The sequence below is a fragment of the Hordeum vulgare genome, chromosome 2H (assembly GCF_904849725.1).
Source record: "Hordeum vulgare subsp. vulgare chromosome 2H, MorexV3_pseudomolecules_assembly, whole genome shotgun sequence".
Lineage (NCBI taxonomy): Eukaryota > Viridiplantae > Streptophyta > Magnoliopsida > Poales > Poaceae > Hordeum > Hordeum vulgare.
In genome coordinates, this window is record NC_058519.1 from 610,729,949 (window position 1) to 610,749,367 (window position 19,419).

At 42.3% G+C, this 19,419-nt stretch overlaps 1 long non-coding RNA gene across 1 annotated transcript; it reads left to right on the forward strand.

The window, feature by feature from the left end:
• Positions 1-7,494: 7,494 nt before the first annotated feature.
• On the forward strand, positions 7,495-10,368 carry LOC123430781. The gene is made up of 2 exons (XR_006622983.1): positions 7,495-8,331; positions 9,963-10,368. It is a non-coding gene; the product is annotated as an uncharacterized LOC123430781 (long non-coding RNA).
• Positions 10,369-19,419: the final 9,051 nt, after the last annotated feature.

Consider the following 19,419-nt stretch of genomic DNA (forward strand, 5'->3'; position numbering starts at 1 on the left):
TGTGTGGCCCTTGAAGTCCCAATGCATGGCTTCTGTGAAGGCTGAGGAATTTTGGTTGGCCTGCAAGATTGATCCCTATGTGGAACCTCGGGAGCCTTCAATGCTCAACCGTCCCTTCTGGACTCGGAAGCAACTGTCCATCTACAATGATATTCTGAAGCCAAGGGAGAACCTGTATGTTCCTCATGTCAAGTGCATTGATGTTTAACATATGGAGCGCAATGAAAGGTATTTCAGGACTGCTCTCTCCCTATGTGAGAAGCCGGGCATCCTTGGTATTATGCAGTTCAACAAAGACTTTGATGCTGAGCTTCCCACGGCTCACCTGGGAACTGATGAGGCCAGGACTCTTACATGGATGACCAATGGCAGGTTACTTTCTGCTCCCTGGAAGTCCTTTATGGACCTTCTTAACATTGAGGATAAGGATCTTGAGACCCCTCTGGGATTCCGTCCTCACCATAAGTATACTTCTACCCACAAGCAAGCCATGTACAACTTCAGCACCGAGAAGATCTCCTCTGCTACATGCAAGTCCACTTGGGTGCTGGAACCTTTCTTAGATATCATGCACCGCATCTTTCGCCACACCCCGTTTCCATTTGTTGCCAATCTGGATCAGGTCCACTCCTACCTGGTAGACATGCTTCTGTTCTGCGAGCAACATAAGTTCAAGATTGAGGTAGAGCCTCCGGATATCTCTCATGTTATGTGCTCTGAGCTCCGTTCTGCGGTGTGTGAGCGTAAGTGCCCCATGTATGGCCCCTTTCTGATGCATCTGATTGATAATACTAGGGAAGCAACCTTTCCTGATGAGTTGTTTGAAGCTGGGGACTTGGTTTCTCACAAGGTTGTACAGCTTAGGCAGAAGGACAAGTGGGTTACTCACACTGCCCCTGAACAAGATGTGCCTGAAGACATGGATGAAGATTCTGCTCATGACGGGGCTGATGAGGATTTTGTGTCTCATGAGGACACTACTTACCTTGGTGCGCCCTCCACTGGAGAACCTTCTTGGGCTAAGAAGCTCAAGGAGAATATGAAGAACCTCTTCTGTATGCAGGCCAAGGGTCAGTACTGGGCTCACGCAGGCCAAAAGGCGGCTATCATTCGTCACAAGGCTCCTAGGAGGCAAGTTGGATTAACGATTGAGAGCGGTTCTGAGGATAGGCTCACTGATGAGGACACCTGGATTGCTCGTCACTACCCTTGGGATTCCGATGTTGAGTTACCTGGCTCTCCTGCTCCGCGTGGCACCGTTCAACATAGCTCTAAGTGTGCCGAATATTGGTGTGCCAACATTACCTCACCTCCTGGATCCTTGCTGTTTTCTCTACCCTTTTTGGCGTCTTGTTGCCAAAGGGGGAGAGTGTTGGGATTTGTGAGTCACAACTGTTCTTTCATAGTTCATCTTTTCACTCGTGATCTCTTTTATCGTTTGCTTTTCTTAAAAGACTAAGTTGTGTGGTGTGGAACTTATGTTGGTTTGCGTTTTCAACAAGTGTGAGACTCCTGTGAGACTATGTTATATGGTGCGAGACATATGCTATCGTAGTTTTATCATATGTCTTTAATTTTGTGAGATGCTTATATTGTGCCCTAATGATCATGCTCACTTCACTTCTTGTAGCTATATTACTCTCACTTGTTACACATATGCAAGTAGTGTCTATTTATAAAATGTAAGGGGAGTGTTGATCCTTGCACTTTGCATTCCAAAAGTATACTTTAATAGTGCACACACTTAGGATGAGCCTATCTGTATTTTCTATATTGTGGGGTTGCATTCTATCTTTTGTTTTATCTTCTACTAGCAAAATGGCCCGTGCGTTGCAACGAAAGAAAAAACATCATAATTTTCAACGGCGATAACCATATTTTGCTACATCACCGACATACATTATCACTTTCATTTTTGTGAAATCATATTTTTGAAAAATATTTGAAATTGTGATAAAAATTCAAGTTCGCGAACATTTTCTAAAATCAGGAATATAGTTTTGCATTCATGAACATTTTAGACTATTTGCAAATATATATTCTTAAAATGTGAACATTTTTAAAATATTTTTCTTGAATCAACGAACTTATCTAGAGTCGACACACACAATAAATTTAAATATTGCAACGTCTACATTTTCATTCAATGAAACTTGATGGAGAAAAATGAGGATATGTGACCCAGTGATAGTCTGCTCGCCCGAGCTCTTGGTGGAATTTACTATTATGGTATAGTTATGGATTTGATAATAATATATTCTGCCAGTTGCTACGAAAAATCTATGAATGCAAACTACCAACAACATATTCAAATCTAGAAGAAAACTGAAAAACTTGAGGGACAAAACAAAAATTTTATGTTGACAGCAATACTCCTCTAAATGGCATATATTGTTAGATTTTGTTTTGTACTGAAATTTTTAGACACCAAAACCTGAAATGTAATACAATCCAGAAAAAGAGGTAAAAGAGATACTGAAATTAAAAAGCAAAAATAATAATTTAAGAAAGGCAGCAACGGGGATCGAACTCAGGTCTCCTGGATGAAAGAGCATGACTAAGACCAGTGGGATGCACGTGGAACTGTGTTTTGTTCAGATATTATTTTATATGGAGAATGGACGAACGCCTGACTTCAAAAAAAAAAAGAAAACAAATCGTTTTTTCCACTCACCGGTGGCATAGGGGCGTAATTCATGCGAAGTCTAGGGGCAAATTCCGCAACGAACGACGGAAGCGGTAGCTCCTTTATTATTAGGGAAAGATGCAAATCCCGTGTTGTCATCAATCCATCAAAAAGGAGGAGATTATAAGGGCATATTTCTACCCTAGTAGTTTTGGTGAATGATGATGACACTTTTGCGGACTAATCGTGTGCGATAAGCCTTTCAGGTATTTTCTCGGTTTGCACAAAGACGATTCTTTTCCCTCGGTGTTTTTATGTGAAGACGGTTTTTGCTCTTACGCTTCGTTGTCAGTGGACTTGAGTCGTAGGAAAACTTTTACTATTAAGAGGGGATCCGCTTTGGAAAAGTCTAGGTGGAATCATCACGTACACTTTTTCCTCACCCCTTTTCCGCTTCGATGGAGCTTTCTACCCTGCCTAACCTTGTCATGCAAATTCCAAGCGGTAGTACCGCTCCTCGGAGCGGTACTACCTCTTTGGAGCGGTACTACCTCTTTTCACCAGTAGTATTGCCCGACAGATGGTAGTACCGCTCAGAGCAGTAGTGCTGTGCTGGCGATGCTGGCTTGTGCCGCTCTCCAAAAGTGTGAACACTTCCGTGGACGGGTTTTGCGGTAGTACTGGGTGGTAGTATCGCCAACAGAGCGGTACTACCGCTTGTTACTACTGCTTCGGACGGTACTAGGTGCTCTGCCTCGGTTCTGGCCTGGCCTCCCTATGCGTGAGTGGTACTACCTCTTATCATCGGTACTGCCCCTCCCAAGAGCGGTAGTACCGCTCTGGCTCGTTCACAGGGGTGGGTAACGGGCAGATTCCCTCCCCCACTATATAAAGGGGTCATTATTCCCTGAGATCCCTACCTTTTGTCCTCTAAGCTCCATTGTTGCTCCAAGCTCCATTTTAGCCCGATCTCTCTCCCTAGCCAACAAAACTTGTTGATATTCTAGGGTTTGGTTGAGAGGGCCTTGATCTACACTTCCACCAAGAGAAATTTGACCCCCCCATTAATCCCTCGCGGATCTTGTTACTCTTGAGTGTTTGAGCACCCTAGACGGTTGAGGTCACCTCGAAGCCATATTCCATTACTATGAAGCTTCGTGGTCTTGTTGGGAGCCTTCAATTAAGTTGTGGAGATTGACCCAACCTTGTTTGTAAAGGTTCGGTCGCCGCCTTCAAGGGCACCACTTAGTGGAATCATGGCACCTCGCATCGTGTGAGGGAGTGAGGACAACACGGTGGCCTTAGTGGCATCTTGGGGAGCATTGTGCCTCCATAACGCTCCAACGGAGACGTACTTCCCCTCAAAGGGAAGAAACTTCAGAAACACATCCTCGTCTTCATCGGTTTCACTCGTGGTTATTTCTTACCTTTACTTGTATTTACTTCTTGCCTATTATTGTTGTTATGAGCATCATATAGGTTTCTCACTTAGTTGCATATCTAAACAACCTATTTATTGCAAAACCTAATTTGTTTTAAAAAAGTTTAAAATGTGTTAGTTGCCTATTCATCCCCCCCTCTAGTCAACCATATCGATCCTTTCAAGGAGTCACCTTGGAGGTTCACGAAGCTGCGTATCAACAATGAAGCCGCGTCGAACTCGGAAAAGAAAGTGATCTCTCATTGTTTTATGGTTGCTGTGGAGGCGCCAATGACACGTGACATATGTTGGTATCAAGCTCAAATTATTCTTAGGTCTTGATTGTAAAAACATTTCTCGACTAATGTTTTTTAGTGCAAAGGCCAGCATTATGTGGGGTTTTCAGTTTTATCAGAATGATGTATAAGTAGTTTTAATATGATTTCTATGATATAAATAAAACACATATTACCATGAAAGAAAACAATACATTGCATCCGTTCATGGCCCGAGTCGTACCATGAGTTGCATGACGCCAACTTATCGGTACTCCCTCTGTTCCATAACATTGTGATGCCTCTTTTGAGATTAAAGTTTAATTATAAATTTATCCAACATGAATGATTGTGATGGAAGCAAAAATTATATCATTAAATTCCTATTCAAAAGAAGTTTTCAAAGGTACAATTTTTGATCCCATCACAATCGCTCACGTTGATTAAACTTATGGATAAAACTGAACCTCAAAAAATTCAAACACACTACATTATGAAATCAAGGGAGTAGGAATATTCAAGCCATGGGCGTAAGCTAGCTAGCTAGGCTTTTGTCTCGGTGGACGAGAAATTTAGTCCAACAACTCCAGATAAATCAGACTACCCTGCTCTTCTTTCTTACAAGTCTAAAAACATTACAGCCGGACGTCTCAAACGATCTTTCATATACCCGCAAACGCATTCGGTTAGTGATCGAACAGGAAAGAAGGAAAAAATGATTCAACCGGGCCTCTTATATCATTCCTATACGTTCGGGCTGTCCGCGAACCTCGTATTCATCTTAAATATAGGGAGGATATAAGGGCTCGCAGATGCGTACGGTCAGTCCGCCACGTAAAATGCGAGCCCACCCTGGTTCACCTTTTCTTTTTCTTTATTCATTTTTTGTTTTCTCTATTCTTCTCCACCAATCATGTGCAAGTGATCGGACACACGAGAAAAAAATAAGAAGTGTGATTGTGTGGACGGACAAATAGAAAACATGACCGATCACTAATCGGATGCGTCCGCGGGCATATAAGGGATCAGATTTGGTATGTCCGGTTGTAGATGCTCTAATGATAACTACTTTCTTCGTTTCATCATAATAGAATGAATATAGATTTTGTAATCGATCTTAGTTGACTAAGATTCAATTAAGTCTTACTCAAGTAACATATAACATAAAAAAGTATTTCTTTTTTGGACGGATCTTCACATAAGCTCTCATAAATATATTATTAATTAAGACTTGATTAAATCTCAGCCGACTGAGATTTAGCAATTCCCTTTATCAAAAGTCAAACCTCACAAACTTTGATGAAGTTTGTAAAAGAATATATTTACATCTACAAGGCCAAACATATATCATTAGATTCATCACAAGTCATATTACATCTATTTTGTATTGTAAATCCAACTATATTTTTTATAAACTCGAACAAAGTTTGTAAAATTTAATTTTTAGAATATCGATACGCACTACATTATAAAGCCGAGGGAGTATAATTTTACCATGCGTGGATCTGGTTTCGTTTTAACGGTACCTCACCAATAAAAGAATGAGCGCACACACACTACAGTGCATATTTATGTCGGATTCCGATAATTCTTTCCGTGGATATTCTCCCATGTACTTCCTCTGTTTTTATTTACCCCATATATTTACTTTATAGGAGTCAAATTTTATAGAGTTTGATCAAGTTTGTAGAAAACAATATAAACATTTATATTAACAAATATACTATATGATACGAAAATATATGCAATGATGAATTCAATGATATTGATTTGGTGGTGTATATGTTAATATATTTTTTCTATATTTTAAAAAAATTAAGGTTTAACTTTGTACAAACCTAATATACGGAGTAAATACAAAGGGAGGAAGTACTATTGAATTGCATTTTGGGTGATGTACATGTCTGTCACGTTTATTGTGAAAGTGTCAGCCGAGATGCATAATTTTTTATTCCAATTCGGTAAAAATGAAACTTGCACTACTTTTTATGATCGACTAAAATTTATGGTAGTCTCATTTGACTTGGAACTATCAAACCAGGAAATTATGCGTCCATAAACTTGTTTTCCTTCAAAATGGCCTCCAAATCTGAACAATGCGAAGAAAAATCATAAAAGCCAGTGCGAGGTAGGAAGACCTTATTCCACGTCGAAAATGACACCATCATTTCGCCACCATCGAACAAAGACAAATCCTAAATTTATTTCTAACCGTATCACCCGAACCGAAGCCCTAGGGTCCCCGCCCCTTCCGTCACTAGAGCAACATATGAAGGGAGAGGGGGCCCTCAGATTCGTGGGGGAGAAGGATATACCCGCATCCACCACATGTCGCCTAGGTTAGAGAGGCAGAGTAGGAAGTATAGTGTGCTTTTAATTCTCCTTGAAACAAAAAATTATTCGGTCACACTTATGTTGTTGCATGTAATCTTTGAAAATAACTGGGTCAGAAAGCACAACAACCGAGCCATATATATTTGGTCCAAAGGAAACCTAGCCATGGATGATTAGGCCCAAAGCCCGGAATCCTGACCAGGTTTGGACCTCATTTTCTCGATGCAAACTGTTGTTTTTGTTATTAATATAAACTCAAATAATAAATTTCACACTTGTGACATAAAGTAACACACGTTTTCACAACTAAAGTTATCATCTAAAAAATCATATAAAAATAAAATTGAAACCTGGCAGCCAAACTGAAAGTTATCATGCTTGCAACTGAAGTTGCCATCCTCGGTTAACTAAACTTGCTATCAAAAAAGATTAAAATAAAATTACTCCGTGCCAGACGTGTGCCACTTATCAGGGTCCAGTATTAATTTTCGTTTTTCAGCTGCCGACCGATGGGTAAAATCCAGCCAGGCAGCGAACAACGTTAGATTCAGAAGGAAGAACACTCATGTACGCACACGCGAGCGCAAGAGGCCAACGGCTGCGCCGCGCGCGCGGTGGACGCTTATCGTCGGCGACAAACGCGAGCCGGTTCCTTGGAAGGCAGCCTCACCGCCAGGAGCCAAGGACGCCGCATACATCGAGCGAGGTCACACGCGGTTCCGTCAAGCCACGGCTCACGCTTCCATACGTGTCCCCCAGTTCATACTTGCTCGATCAGCACGCGACGCTTGATACCAAGAGAGACAGACACGCACAGATCGATCTACAGAGAGGCGCCCTCCGGGAAGAAGCGGCGGTGAACTGGCCGTGGAGGCCAACGGCAAACATCCCATGCCATGCCATTGCCATGCCTGCGGCTGCAGGCCCGCGGCAGGGGATGGCGACGGTCGACGGAGGCACACCACACACACTAACACTGCAGTGCATTGAAGCCCAGGACACGCACAGTGCCCTGCCCTGCCCTGTCTACGACCTATCGCCTATAGTGGCCGGAATCAATCGGATCGTACGTGGTACTACTGCTACGGAGTACGTTCGTCGTTACCCCTGCTGCTGGCTGTCCCGCATCGCTTGCGCTCGAGGCATGTCGTAGCGTGAGCTAGAGTCGCCCAGTCCTCCAGCTCTGTCTCCATCGCGCTCGGCCTCGGCCCCCTAGCGATCGATGGGTCCTTCAATGCGGCCCATAAATGCCCCAACCCCCCCTTTGTTTCGCCGGTTGGTTGGCGAATTCATTGCGTGCCCCCGCGAGAGCGCGTGCTGCCAGTTCCTTCCATATGTACCCACGCCATGCCATGCCATGGACGCCGCATACCACCAACGCGCTTCGCACCCCCCAACCTGCCTCCCTCCTCGTCATCTTCCTCTTCCTCGGCCTCATCTCCCATCCGTCTCTATTTTGCATTGCCTCCATGAAAGAGAATTAGGGAAAGCCATGTTAAAGAAGCCGGCATATTTTTCTGCCTCTCCGGCCGGCCATCTCTTCTCCAAACTCCTTCCGGCCGCGCGCGTGAAACAAATCGGCGCTCTAATTCGCTGTGGTATATCTCTCCATGTCGTACTCGCTCGACCATGGGTGCATGTCGTCAGTTCTTCGGCAGATCAAGTACCTGCAGCTGGTGAGTTGGCGTTCTTCAGAGCTCTTGTCATTTCATCATTCATGGTTAAATTCTTGGATGCGAATGGACGCGGTATTGGTGCGGTTCAATCAGAAAGCTGGCGCCCCCGGAGGCAAGGGGTTCCGCTCTTCGATTGAGCCGTGCCAATATCACGCGGTTCCTCCTGTTTCGCAACCTCCTTCATTCCTTGCATGCTTGAAATTAAGCTAGCGTCGCAACTGATCCAGTACTACTGATTGACTGGATTTTTCATTTTTTTACGTCCGAAATAACAACATGGACGAGGTTTCAAATTTGTAATGTGTGGCAGTGGCATAGAGTTTTGTGAATCACAATGCAGTTAATTTCTCGTGTTGTTGCTTAAAAGTGGCTAGTGTTGGTAGCACAAACTAGTACTGATCCTTTGTGGGCAGAACAAACATAACATAAGTATCTGATTTTGTGGCGTGTCATATTTCAAGGCCAGCTAGCTACGTATCATTTTCTTTCTTTCTTAATTATGTGATGATTTGGCATTCGATACGAAGTTCTCGATTGATTGATTCCATGGTGGCAAAAACTGCTCGACGCCCAGCATAATTAAGGACTAGGCACGTACAAGTTGATGGGCTAGGAAGTCCATTCGACAAAGTTTTCGCTGCTTAATTTCCCACTGTTTGTCTGGTATCAGTATGCAGTGGTGAACCTGGTCAGGTTTCGTTCAGAGGGTGCTTGGATTCAAGAAATTTATTTTTATCTGATTAAAAATAGTCTCTTTAAGAGGCTAAAGTTTCAAGTACCCTTGACTAAAGAGGGACTAAAACTAATTTTAAGACTAATTTTTTTTAGTCAGGGGTACCCCTACTAAAATGTAGATTAGTCTTCTCTTTTCTCATTTAACTCCTCTTCTTTAACACAGGCGAGTTCTGGATTGGAGGGTTTGGAGGATAATAAATGTTCATTAACTTAATTTTAGTCTCTTTAGTATTTGGATCTAAGCATGGGTGAGGCTAGCAAGTTTTAGTCCACTGCTTTTAGTCATGAAACTAAAACGTATCCAAGCATCCTTTCACTATAGCAATTGGCTCCTGAGGAACAGCACAAATTAAAGACTATTTAGTGGTACTTAGTCGTAGTTAAGATCGACTGGAAGGACCAAAAGATCCTAGTACAGAACTACAGACAGAGACTACAGATACAGAGAGCAGGTTGCCCATATGCCCCACTGTTCTGCCCATTGCGTCTGAAAACTTGAAAAGAGATCCGAGTACGTCCATCCACATTCAATTGAGTTTTGATTACCTATAATGATCTTAGTTGGAAACACTGTGCAAACTTTCCTACTCCTATATATGAAGACAGCTTTCATGTCTCTCCTTTCTCCTTTTGTTGCGAAAGGGGCACCTTTTCTTTACCTGCCCTGTTGCTGGAATTACGTGAAGATCTGTGGGGTTACTCGAGGACCGAATATTGCCTCAACTTTTATTGACAATACTTTTTCTGGTGTAACACTTTCCTATACACGATGGGTCTCGCGGCTGCTTGCTGGGCTATCTGGTTGGCTCGCAATCGTGCTATATTTAAAAATAAAATGATCAAAACCACATTTGAAATTGCATTTTCAATGTGCTCGTTCATATTGTATTGGGTAGGGCTGCAACAGGAGGGCGATGCAGGGGAACTACGCTCTGGCGGTGAGATGATGAGAGCGAACACTGTGCAGTTGATAAAGATGTGTGAGTCGGCCAGCCAAAAGATCACAGGGGAGTGACCAAGACTTCACTGATGGTTTTGAGGGTCTTTGGCAGTCTTATGTCTACCGCCGTCTGGCTTTGCTTGGGTTTGTAATAGATGTGTTGGTGGTGATTTGTGTATTGCTAGAGTGGTGCCATGGCATTCGGTTCGATGACGAGCGAATGTTCCATGAGTCTTCTAGCAATACTTGTACTTTCGTTTTATCTTTTTCTTCCCTGAATTGTTTCTGAAACTGTTGTATTTCCGTTCTTTGTAATGGCAAGGGGTTGTTTTGCCCGACTCAAAAAAATGTCTCTCTTTTCATTTCCTGGCTTTTTTTGCAAAACAAGCTAGCTATTCATTACTCTGATTTCTCCGTGTGTGTTTCTTTTCTGAAAAGGAGGATTACCCAGGACATGGAGTTTTTGGTCCCGAGCTCATATGCTCCCTCATGAACAGTGGAATCAAAAAATTTAGTAAAAACATTAAAAAAATTGAATTTTTTTTTGTGATAAACTTTAACAAAGTTTTGTATGCTTACAAAAGTTTAGCTCGAAATAACATTTGTGGAAGTTGTGGCGAAAAAAACAAAATCGATGCTCCAAAAATGCTAGTTTTGAAAACATTTTGGACTGTTGATTTAACTTTCAGGAATGTTATTTCGTGTTGAATTCTGATACACATATAAAACATTTGTCAAAGTTTATCATAAAAAAATTCAGAATTTTTTAAAGTATTTTTTTAATTATTATTTTACTGTTCATGAAGGAGCGTTTGATTTCAAGCGATGCACACGGACATTCTGATTTCTCAGTGTAGTAACGAGTGGGCAATGCAAGACACTAGCTAGTACTCGAGCTGATGAATGAGATGGCTCTTGTTTATCTTTGCCGGTACTACAATCACTCAGTAAACCTTGCGTTACCGCTGTCAATTTATTTCTGCCGTTTTGTGGCCCAAAGCAGGGGGGGATGTGATGGCCAAGACTTCGTTAAGAGTAGTGAACGGTGTACTGGCAAGTACAGTACAGGGTATTGCATATGGCATGCAGATTCTGGCTATCAGTTGAATGAAGGCTTCCTCACGCGGCCACAGGCATCCGATGCGAGTTTTCGTAGAACAATTAATGCATGAGCCAGTAAATTATTTGCAGTACTGGGTGGAATCATCTTCAAAAAGTAATTAAGTCGAGGAACAGCTAGCAAAACCTTGTGATTTCCATATAAATACAGTTTTTTTCTTTGAAATACTGTAGTAGCTAGCAAGAGTATTGCAGCAGTAAAAAAATCTAATATACTATATCACTAAACCATCCAGGATAGAAGGCCTCACAATCAATCGAGGTCTCCAATAAAAATTTGGTCACCCAATTTTGACTGGGCCAATAATTTTTCCTTTTATTTTTCTATACAATACACCATGCTTTTGAATTTTTAAATCTTCATAATTAATCGAGACTTCAATTTTGAATTGGATCACTTGATTTTAATCGCATAAGGAGCTCTCTCATTAATTTTTTTAAGTCCCTATGTTTCCTAATTTTAAAGCTCTTTCATTCGATTGAGGTATTTAATTATAGATTTGGTTTACAATTTTGATCGGGTCAACGGTTTTTCAAATCAATCAACAGTAATTGGTTTATAAAAATATATTAACCCCTCGCAGACTCCTGTCATCACAAAAAAACCCGCCACCATGTGATGTTATAGCCGAAAAAGTAAATGCAACCAACGATGAAAAATATTCTCACATAAATATGAATTGATTAACGCATAAAAACGAATCACACCGGGAAAGTCCCACTAAATAAGCGTAAATAAACATAAAACACACTCCACCCTCTCACCAGCAGCCAAAATAAATACTCCATCAATTTTAAAATATAAGGATTATTAGTTTTTTGGAAAGCCAAATTTCTGTGATTTTGACCAAGTTTAGAGCCAAAAATATTGACTTCCACAATATTAAACAAAAAAATGAAAATTCATTTCCTGATGAATCTAATAACACCGATTTGATATTATGAATTTTGATATATTTCTCTACAAATTTATCAGATTTAAAGAGGTTTGACTTTTCAAAAATAATAATATACCATATGTTTTGAAATAGAGTGATTAAAGAAATTTGAAAATCCTAACAAATTCAACGGCGCAGCAAAGCATGCCCAACCCTTCTAGTTTGTGTTGAAAACAGAGGGAAAAGTTTTGCCTCATCCATTAATTAAGAGAAATAAAGGATCTCGGTTAGAAATATGACCCCAAAACCAGGGACGGATCTAATGGGGGTGCAATGTCAAATAAAATGTACTATGTGTGTACACTAAATACTATGAAGTTGATGCTATTTCAAAACTATTTGTTGAGATTATGATGATGTTTAGTGTAAATTTTAAACTGTGGTACCCCCAAAGCTGAGATTCTAGGTCTGCCATTGGCCAGAACTCTTCCGGCATGATTAGGCTCAAGTGTTTCTCACGTGCGATGACCCAATCCTCTGCTTCTTTCTTGATACCCACAAAAAGGATCATGGGCGGTGCCAACTTGTGACGGATGACCCTAGCATTTCTTTCATTTCAAACGGTCCAACTTAAAAGCATACAGAGGGCGGCCATGGCGCTCCTATTTGGGATGTTGCTTTCAGGCATGACATTTTGGTTGAGCGCTCCAAGTGTCAAGCGGCAGTGTCAAGTTGGAGGCACTCCCTTACCAACCCCTATAGCATCAATGTGTACCAGCCTTTCTGAAACAAGTGTGAAGTAGTTTCTCGTTCTCTTTCGCATAAATACCTAGCTGCGCTTAGCAAACCTATGCACCGTTTATATTATATTTTTATGAGGAATATGACCTTCGTCGGGGGAAGGAGGGGTGGGCGGGTCTGAACTATCCTTTTCATGGAGGTGAGGTTTGGGGTTTCATTAAGGAACTGCATCACGTAGGCCCTCGAGCAGTGGCCACTAGTCGTGTGCTTCCAAGTGATGTCGTCGTCAATGGACTCCTAAAGCTGGACATCACAGAGGTCAAACCAAAGGGAGATGATGTCACGCGGCCACAAGCATCCGAGTTTGCGCAGAACAATTAATGCACGAGCCAAGAAATTGTTTGGAGTAGATGGAATGAACTTCAAAAAGGAATTAAGTCGAGGAACAGCTTGCAAAACATTGTGATTTCAATATAAAGACATTTTTTTCTTTGAAATTGTAGCCATCAAGAGTATTGCAACAATAAAAAAAACTATTTTGCTTTTTAATACGAGGCAAAAACTTTACCTTGTCCATCAATTAAGAGAAATAAAGTGTTTCGGTCACAAATATGATACCCAAGCCACGGGTGGATCTAGTCATGGCACCCCCCCCCCCCCCAATGTAATATAAAATTTATTGTGTATGTAACACTAAATATCTTTGAAGTTGATGCTATTTTAGAACTATTTGTTGAGATTATGATGGTGTTTAGTGTAAATTTTGAACCGCGTCCAACTACAATAGAAAGATGTGACTACTCTCCCGGCATGATTAGACCAAAATATTTCCCACCTGCGGTGAACCTAACCTCTGTTTCTTTCTTGATACCCTCAAGAAGGACGGTCGGCGGTGCAGACTTGTGGCGAAAGACCCTATCATTTCTTTCAATTCACATGTTCCAACTTAGGCTGTGTTGCTTCCGCCCAGCATCTCGATGGATGTTTCGGCTGGTTGTTTTGTAATACAAAGCGGAGGGAAACCCTTTTTCGTGAGGGTGTGACTAGGTCTCAGTCAACTGCAGTCAAGTGATACAGTATGTAAGGAAAAAAAACTAAAAAAATTTGTTTGCACGAATCACCATGCAAGATCAACGGATTATAGTATCGACTCAGACGTAACGAAGTCTCAGTCGACTCAAACTTTGCAAAACTGTACTAAATATTGTGTCGGGGTAACGACACCTATGGGACCGAGAGGATCCCTTGTGGTTCGGCGGGGGTTAGGGATGCACCAAGAGCAGAACTAATGGTCAACACAAGGGGAGATTTACCCAGGTCTGGGGCGCTCGGAAGCGTAATACCCCACTCCTGCTTTGTGTGTGTATTCGATGTGTTCAAGGATCGAATGATTCCCTTCGTAAGTGTTGGACGATTCACTAGCCAACCTCCCAAAATGCATGCACTGGGCCTCCTTTTATAGATCAAAGGGGTCTCCAATAGTGGCAGCACAGGACTCTCATGGAGTGCTCAGTGAAACGGTGCACTCACGCGGCGTATGACTAAGTACACTGTCTCTGGCATCTAAGAAGACGCATTAAATGCTTCCTCACGTGCTCCAGGCATGGAACAGGGACGCGTCCCCTCGACACTGTTTTCCCCAGATACCGCTCGACTCGCGTTTTGTGGATCAACACGTATCAAGTGGAGAGGGGCAGCTGGCCGCTGCGCTGGCGCAGAGGTGAGCTGGGACCTTGCCGGGAGCGGGTCGCCCTGGAGCTTCGCTAAGTCCCCCGGCAAGGATCTTGTCGGGGCTTCGCTAGCCTCCCCGGGCAAGGATCTTGCCAGGGGATCTGCCTGCGGTCTTCAGTCTTCTGGGTTTCCCGTGGCGCATCCTCGATAACAGCGCAACACTTCGGGGAGATGCGCTTGCTGGAGTGGGCGACAGAGGTCTTGTCGGGTGCTCGCCTTGCCGGGGCTCTGCTAGCCCCCACCCCGTCAAGGATCTTGTCGGGGCTTCCTTTTTCTGGCTTCGGTCTTCTGGCTCGCTGAGTTAAGCGCCTTCTCGACGGCTTCACATCTGCCTTCCGCTATCCCGGCCAGCCTTGCTGCAGGCGTGGCTATTACCGTCCGTGCACAAGTCTGAAGCGCTAAAGGCCCAAACTTTAGTGCACCGACATTATTGATATGCGAGATTTGTGTAGATTTGATACTAAAAAAACCAGATTAAATACAACGGTGGGCTAAAAACTGCTTTATATAAATTTGTGGGACAGAAAAAATATTGGCGGAGGAAGTTCAACCAAAGTGGAGGCGATGCTACCAGCTCCCCTTTAATAGTACAAATAGTACAAATAATTGAAATGAAACTGGGTAGCTTTCTTGTTTGTTTTATCTATATGAACAGTACTGATCATGATTTTCCTTTCCGGAGAATAACATGCATGTATGTTGATGTTCCGGGTTTCGAGGGCCCAGCTGGCGCATATTATTGCCTGAAAAAAAAATATTGGAGCCGATTTAATTGCATTCTTATATCAGTATGCGTTGATGGCAAGCCTGAGATGGCGAGCTTAATATGTTGGGAAACATTTGTTATCTATAGTCTGATAAAAAACCAACGCCAGACCACTCTATGTTCATCTATTCCGATTCAATCTCACGGTGGAAAAATTAAACACTAACCCTTGTTCCTATAATTCCTCTCAGCCGTTGCTAACCACCCGTACATCACGCACAAATGATTGCATATCCTCTCTCGTCTGCTTCGTCCGATCTCCCCTTTCCCCTCCTCCTCCCTCCCTTCTGACCACCCCTCCTCGCGCTCCAGCTAAATCCGCGCCACCGATGGCCCGCACGGGCCTCGCGGACGCTATAGTGCCGGACGCCAACGCAATGTCGGCCGCCACCAAGGACGTTGACGACGTCCGCATGATCTCCACCAAGGAGCTGCAGGCGCACGCCGCCGCAGACGACCTCTGGATCTCCATCTCTGGGGACGTCTACGACGTCACGACGTGGCTGCGCCACCACCCGGGCGGCGAGGTCCCGCTCATCACCCTCGCCGGCCAGGACGCCACCGACGCCTTCATGGCCTACCACCCCCCCTCCGTGCGCCCGCACCTCCGCCGCTTCTTCGTCAGCCGCCTCTCCGACTACACCCCCCCGCCTCCACCGACTTCCGGCGCCTCCTCGCGCAGCTCTCCTCCGCGGGCCTCTTCGAGTGCGTCGGCCACACCCCGAAGTTCCTGCTCGTCGCAATGTCGGTGCTCTTCTGCGTCGCCCTCTACTGCGTCCTCGCCTGCTCCAGCACCAGGGCCCACATGTTCGCCGGCGGCCTCATTGGCTTCATATGGATCTAGTTGGGCTGGATTCGCCATGACTCCGGCCACCACAGATCACCAGGCACCCCACGCTCAACCACCTCCTGCAGGTGGTCTCCGGGAACTGCCTCACCGGCTTCGCCATCGCCTGGTGGAAGTTCAACCACAACACACACCACATCGCTTGGTGGAAGTTCAACCACAACACACGCCACATCGCTGAGTACTATTTTCTTGGAGGTATAAATGCTGAGAACACATTGCTTCGTTGCTTCCTGTATAGAGAGTTTTGAAAAATATGCATCCGTAGTCACTGGAAAAACAATTGTTTCAATTGTTTTCTTTTTCCAAAATTTCATGCTTCCACCTGAAACTAATAATGCATCCTCTTTTTTACTTTGTAGCTTCATACCTGTGTGCTTCCACCTTGGTGGCACTGTAAGTTTATTTCCATTTTTCCATTGTATATGCTTCCTATCAAAATGAGTTGTTTACACCACTTTTTTCATGCTTTCTACTTATTTAGCTTCCACATCATACTATAATTGTTTCCATCTCTCAACCAAGTTCTGAGAATTTTAAATTTAGGTCATATAAACATGCATCCCCATTTTGGTCGCAGTCCTCGTTGGTTTTCATTTCCAATTGTTCATGCTTCCAATTTAAATGAGCCATATTGTGATAGCATATCTTTATGCTTCCTACTAGTTGAGGTTTAAAACCATACTTCATACTCTTGTTTATTTCTCATGCATGATGCCCACATTTTGCTGGTCATGCTTCTTCACAAATTCTGCTATAATATCATTTTTGAACATTCTTACATACTTAGAGATGTTTGTATTAGCTGATTGATTGACACTTTTTAATTTCAGTTCATGGCTTTTTCATCATGAAATAGCTTGATGCACCTTTATTCTGCAATAGTTGTCATACGGTGTTTCTAAAGGGCCCAAGCCACGACAGAGAGCCCTCGTTCCGAGACGTGGTTTGTGGAAGCTGAAAATATTTATGGAAAGTCGCATTGTTGTATGGTTTTTGAAGCAAACAATACTAATGCAAGAAATTAAGAATTTTTGAGGTCAAATTGACCACTGTGTACAATGTGACATTTCAAATTCTGATTGATAAATGATTTGTATTAATGTAAGGAATTTAAATTATGAGCTCTTGCAGCATGATCATAATGGTAGTAACCAAAGGAGGAGGGAAGCACGTTTGTAGCATGTTTAAACATTCCAAATAAAAATAAGAAGCATTGTAATAGTCGTGAGTACACGGAAGCAAATCTGTAGGTCTTCGGAAACATGTTTATGCACATATGAAGCCCGGATATGTTATCTAAAAGGCTACCACCAAATTGAAGAGCTGGTAGAAAATTTTCAGGTCATACGAATCACATAGAATAAAGAGCGATGTGTTGTGATATTGATGAATTAATAGAAAAAACTAACTTAGTTCAAAAAATCAGTCGTGATTCTTGCCAGTAGTTATTCAAGACTAAATCATACGGACTCGAACTTTTAGATACATATTGTGCACGGAAACAAATCTCAACTACATGGGAAGCAAACTTCACTGAAACAAAAATGTTGTGGATATATTCTCCCGAAAATAAGAGGGAATGGATACGCAACGGTGAAAAATAAAATGGAAGCAGTTATTTCATGAGTGATTTTCGGGAGAGTACTTTCCTTTAGGAAGCAACTAATGGCTGCATTAGCGGGGAACAACCTCAGGTACACAGTTTCTGGGAGCAATTAATGGCTGCATTAGCGGGAAACAACCTCAGGAACACAGTTTCTGGAAGAAATCCAATGCTCCAGATTCTCTATATCTAACGGTAGAATACTAGTCTGATGGATGCTTAGGAATCAGTAGTCTGATTCCTAGCGGTGCCATGTTACCGCTTGTCCCTATTTGTTTCATGTGACGTTATTTGCTTTACCTCTCCCTTGTATGTTAGGTCTTTCTCTTTATTTTCATTTCAGCATCGATGACAAGCTTAACTAAGTCACCTCTTATTACATAATGTTAGCCCTTTGTGAGTAACTGTGTGCAAATATATTTTATTGTCGATGATGGAAGTTTTTCATAGACATAGCATACTACACATCGACATTTGAGAACCTTAATTAGTTTACTGATCAATGTAACGTCCTCTAGAATTTATTTTGCATGTTTACTTCAGTGATGAAACAAATGATACCTTTCATGCAGGTTAACAAATATATTGTTGACTCGCAAAAAAAACAAATATATTGTTGAGGCAGCTCATCTCTGGCATGGTATTGAATTACGTGAAAAAGAGCATTTGAATTAGTTCTTCGGCCTTCTTAGGATTTTATGATTATATCTGGCATTGATCCTGATGATTGGATTTTAACCCAATTTGCAACGACACTGAAAATGATTTGTTACCCTGGAGCATCATATGAAGCCTTAGCCCTTGGTTTCGTTGGGGTTTCTTTGCAACGTGGAAATGCGAGGGACCGTGGTTGTTGCGTCTTATGTATGTTTGTCGGATTGATAGTGGGGTCATGAAGTTTTTTTATTAGTGAGTAGTTCGCATGTGGTCTATATATCGGTTTTTGCCCGGTTTTTCATTAACTAACTGGATAATTCTTTTTTTTTAATAAATTCATGAGACAAATCTTTTGCATTCTTTTAAAATAATGATATTCTTAGATGTCTTTTGAGTACATGTGTGACGGAACCGGAAGTTGTCAATTTTAGCAACTGACTGAAGTATTTGTTTGCTTTTATATTTTCTGATACAGTGAGAAATTAAAGATAGAGGCACATGCATCTGGATATGAAAGGAGCTTTTCGAAGTTTGATGTCCTGTCCCACTAGAAAGATGACCTTAGTCTTGATCACTTTTGCTTCGGTAGACCCCCTAAACACATTAATAGCTTAGGTCTTTCTATACCTCTTCATAATAAAAGATAGAATTGTCATTTCACCCGCGCCGATACGTGACTTGCATACATATACGGGGCACCTCTCTTTTTTTCTTCTCGCGACATCTTTTTTTTTTCCACAACACCCTTAGCGTTTTTTCACTTTCAATTTACAAGAAAGAAATAGTGTAGGTAACCTAATTTAAACTCAAGACCTCTTGATATAAGAAGGACCACAACCAACTTGGACATCCTAGTGCTTGTCAATATTTACTTTTTGTTTTGTTTTCTTATATTTCAGTTCTTGGCTGGGCCGGCCATTGTTGAACCGGTCCTTTTCTCACTATCTTATTTTTAATTTTTCTATTTGTTTTTTTTACTTTTTATTTCTTTTTATTTTTGAAAAAATGCTCACGCTTACTGCATTTTGTTCAATTTTTTTGAAAATGTTCGCCTTTTAATTTTTTCTT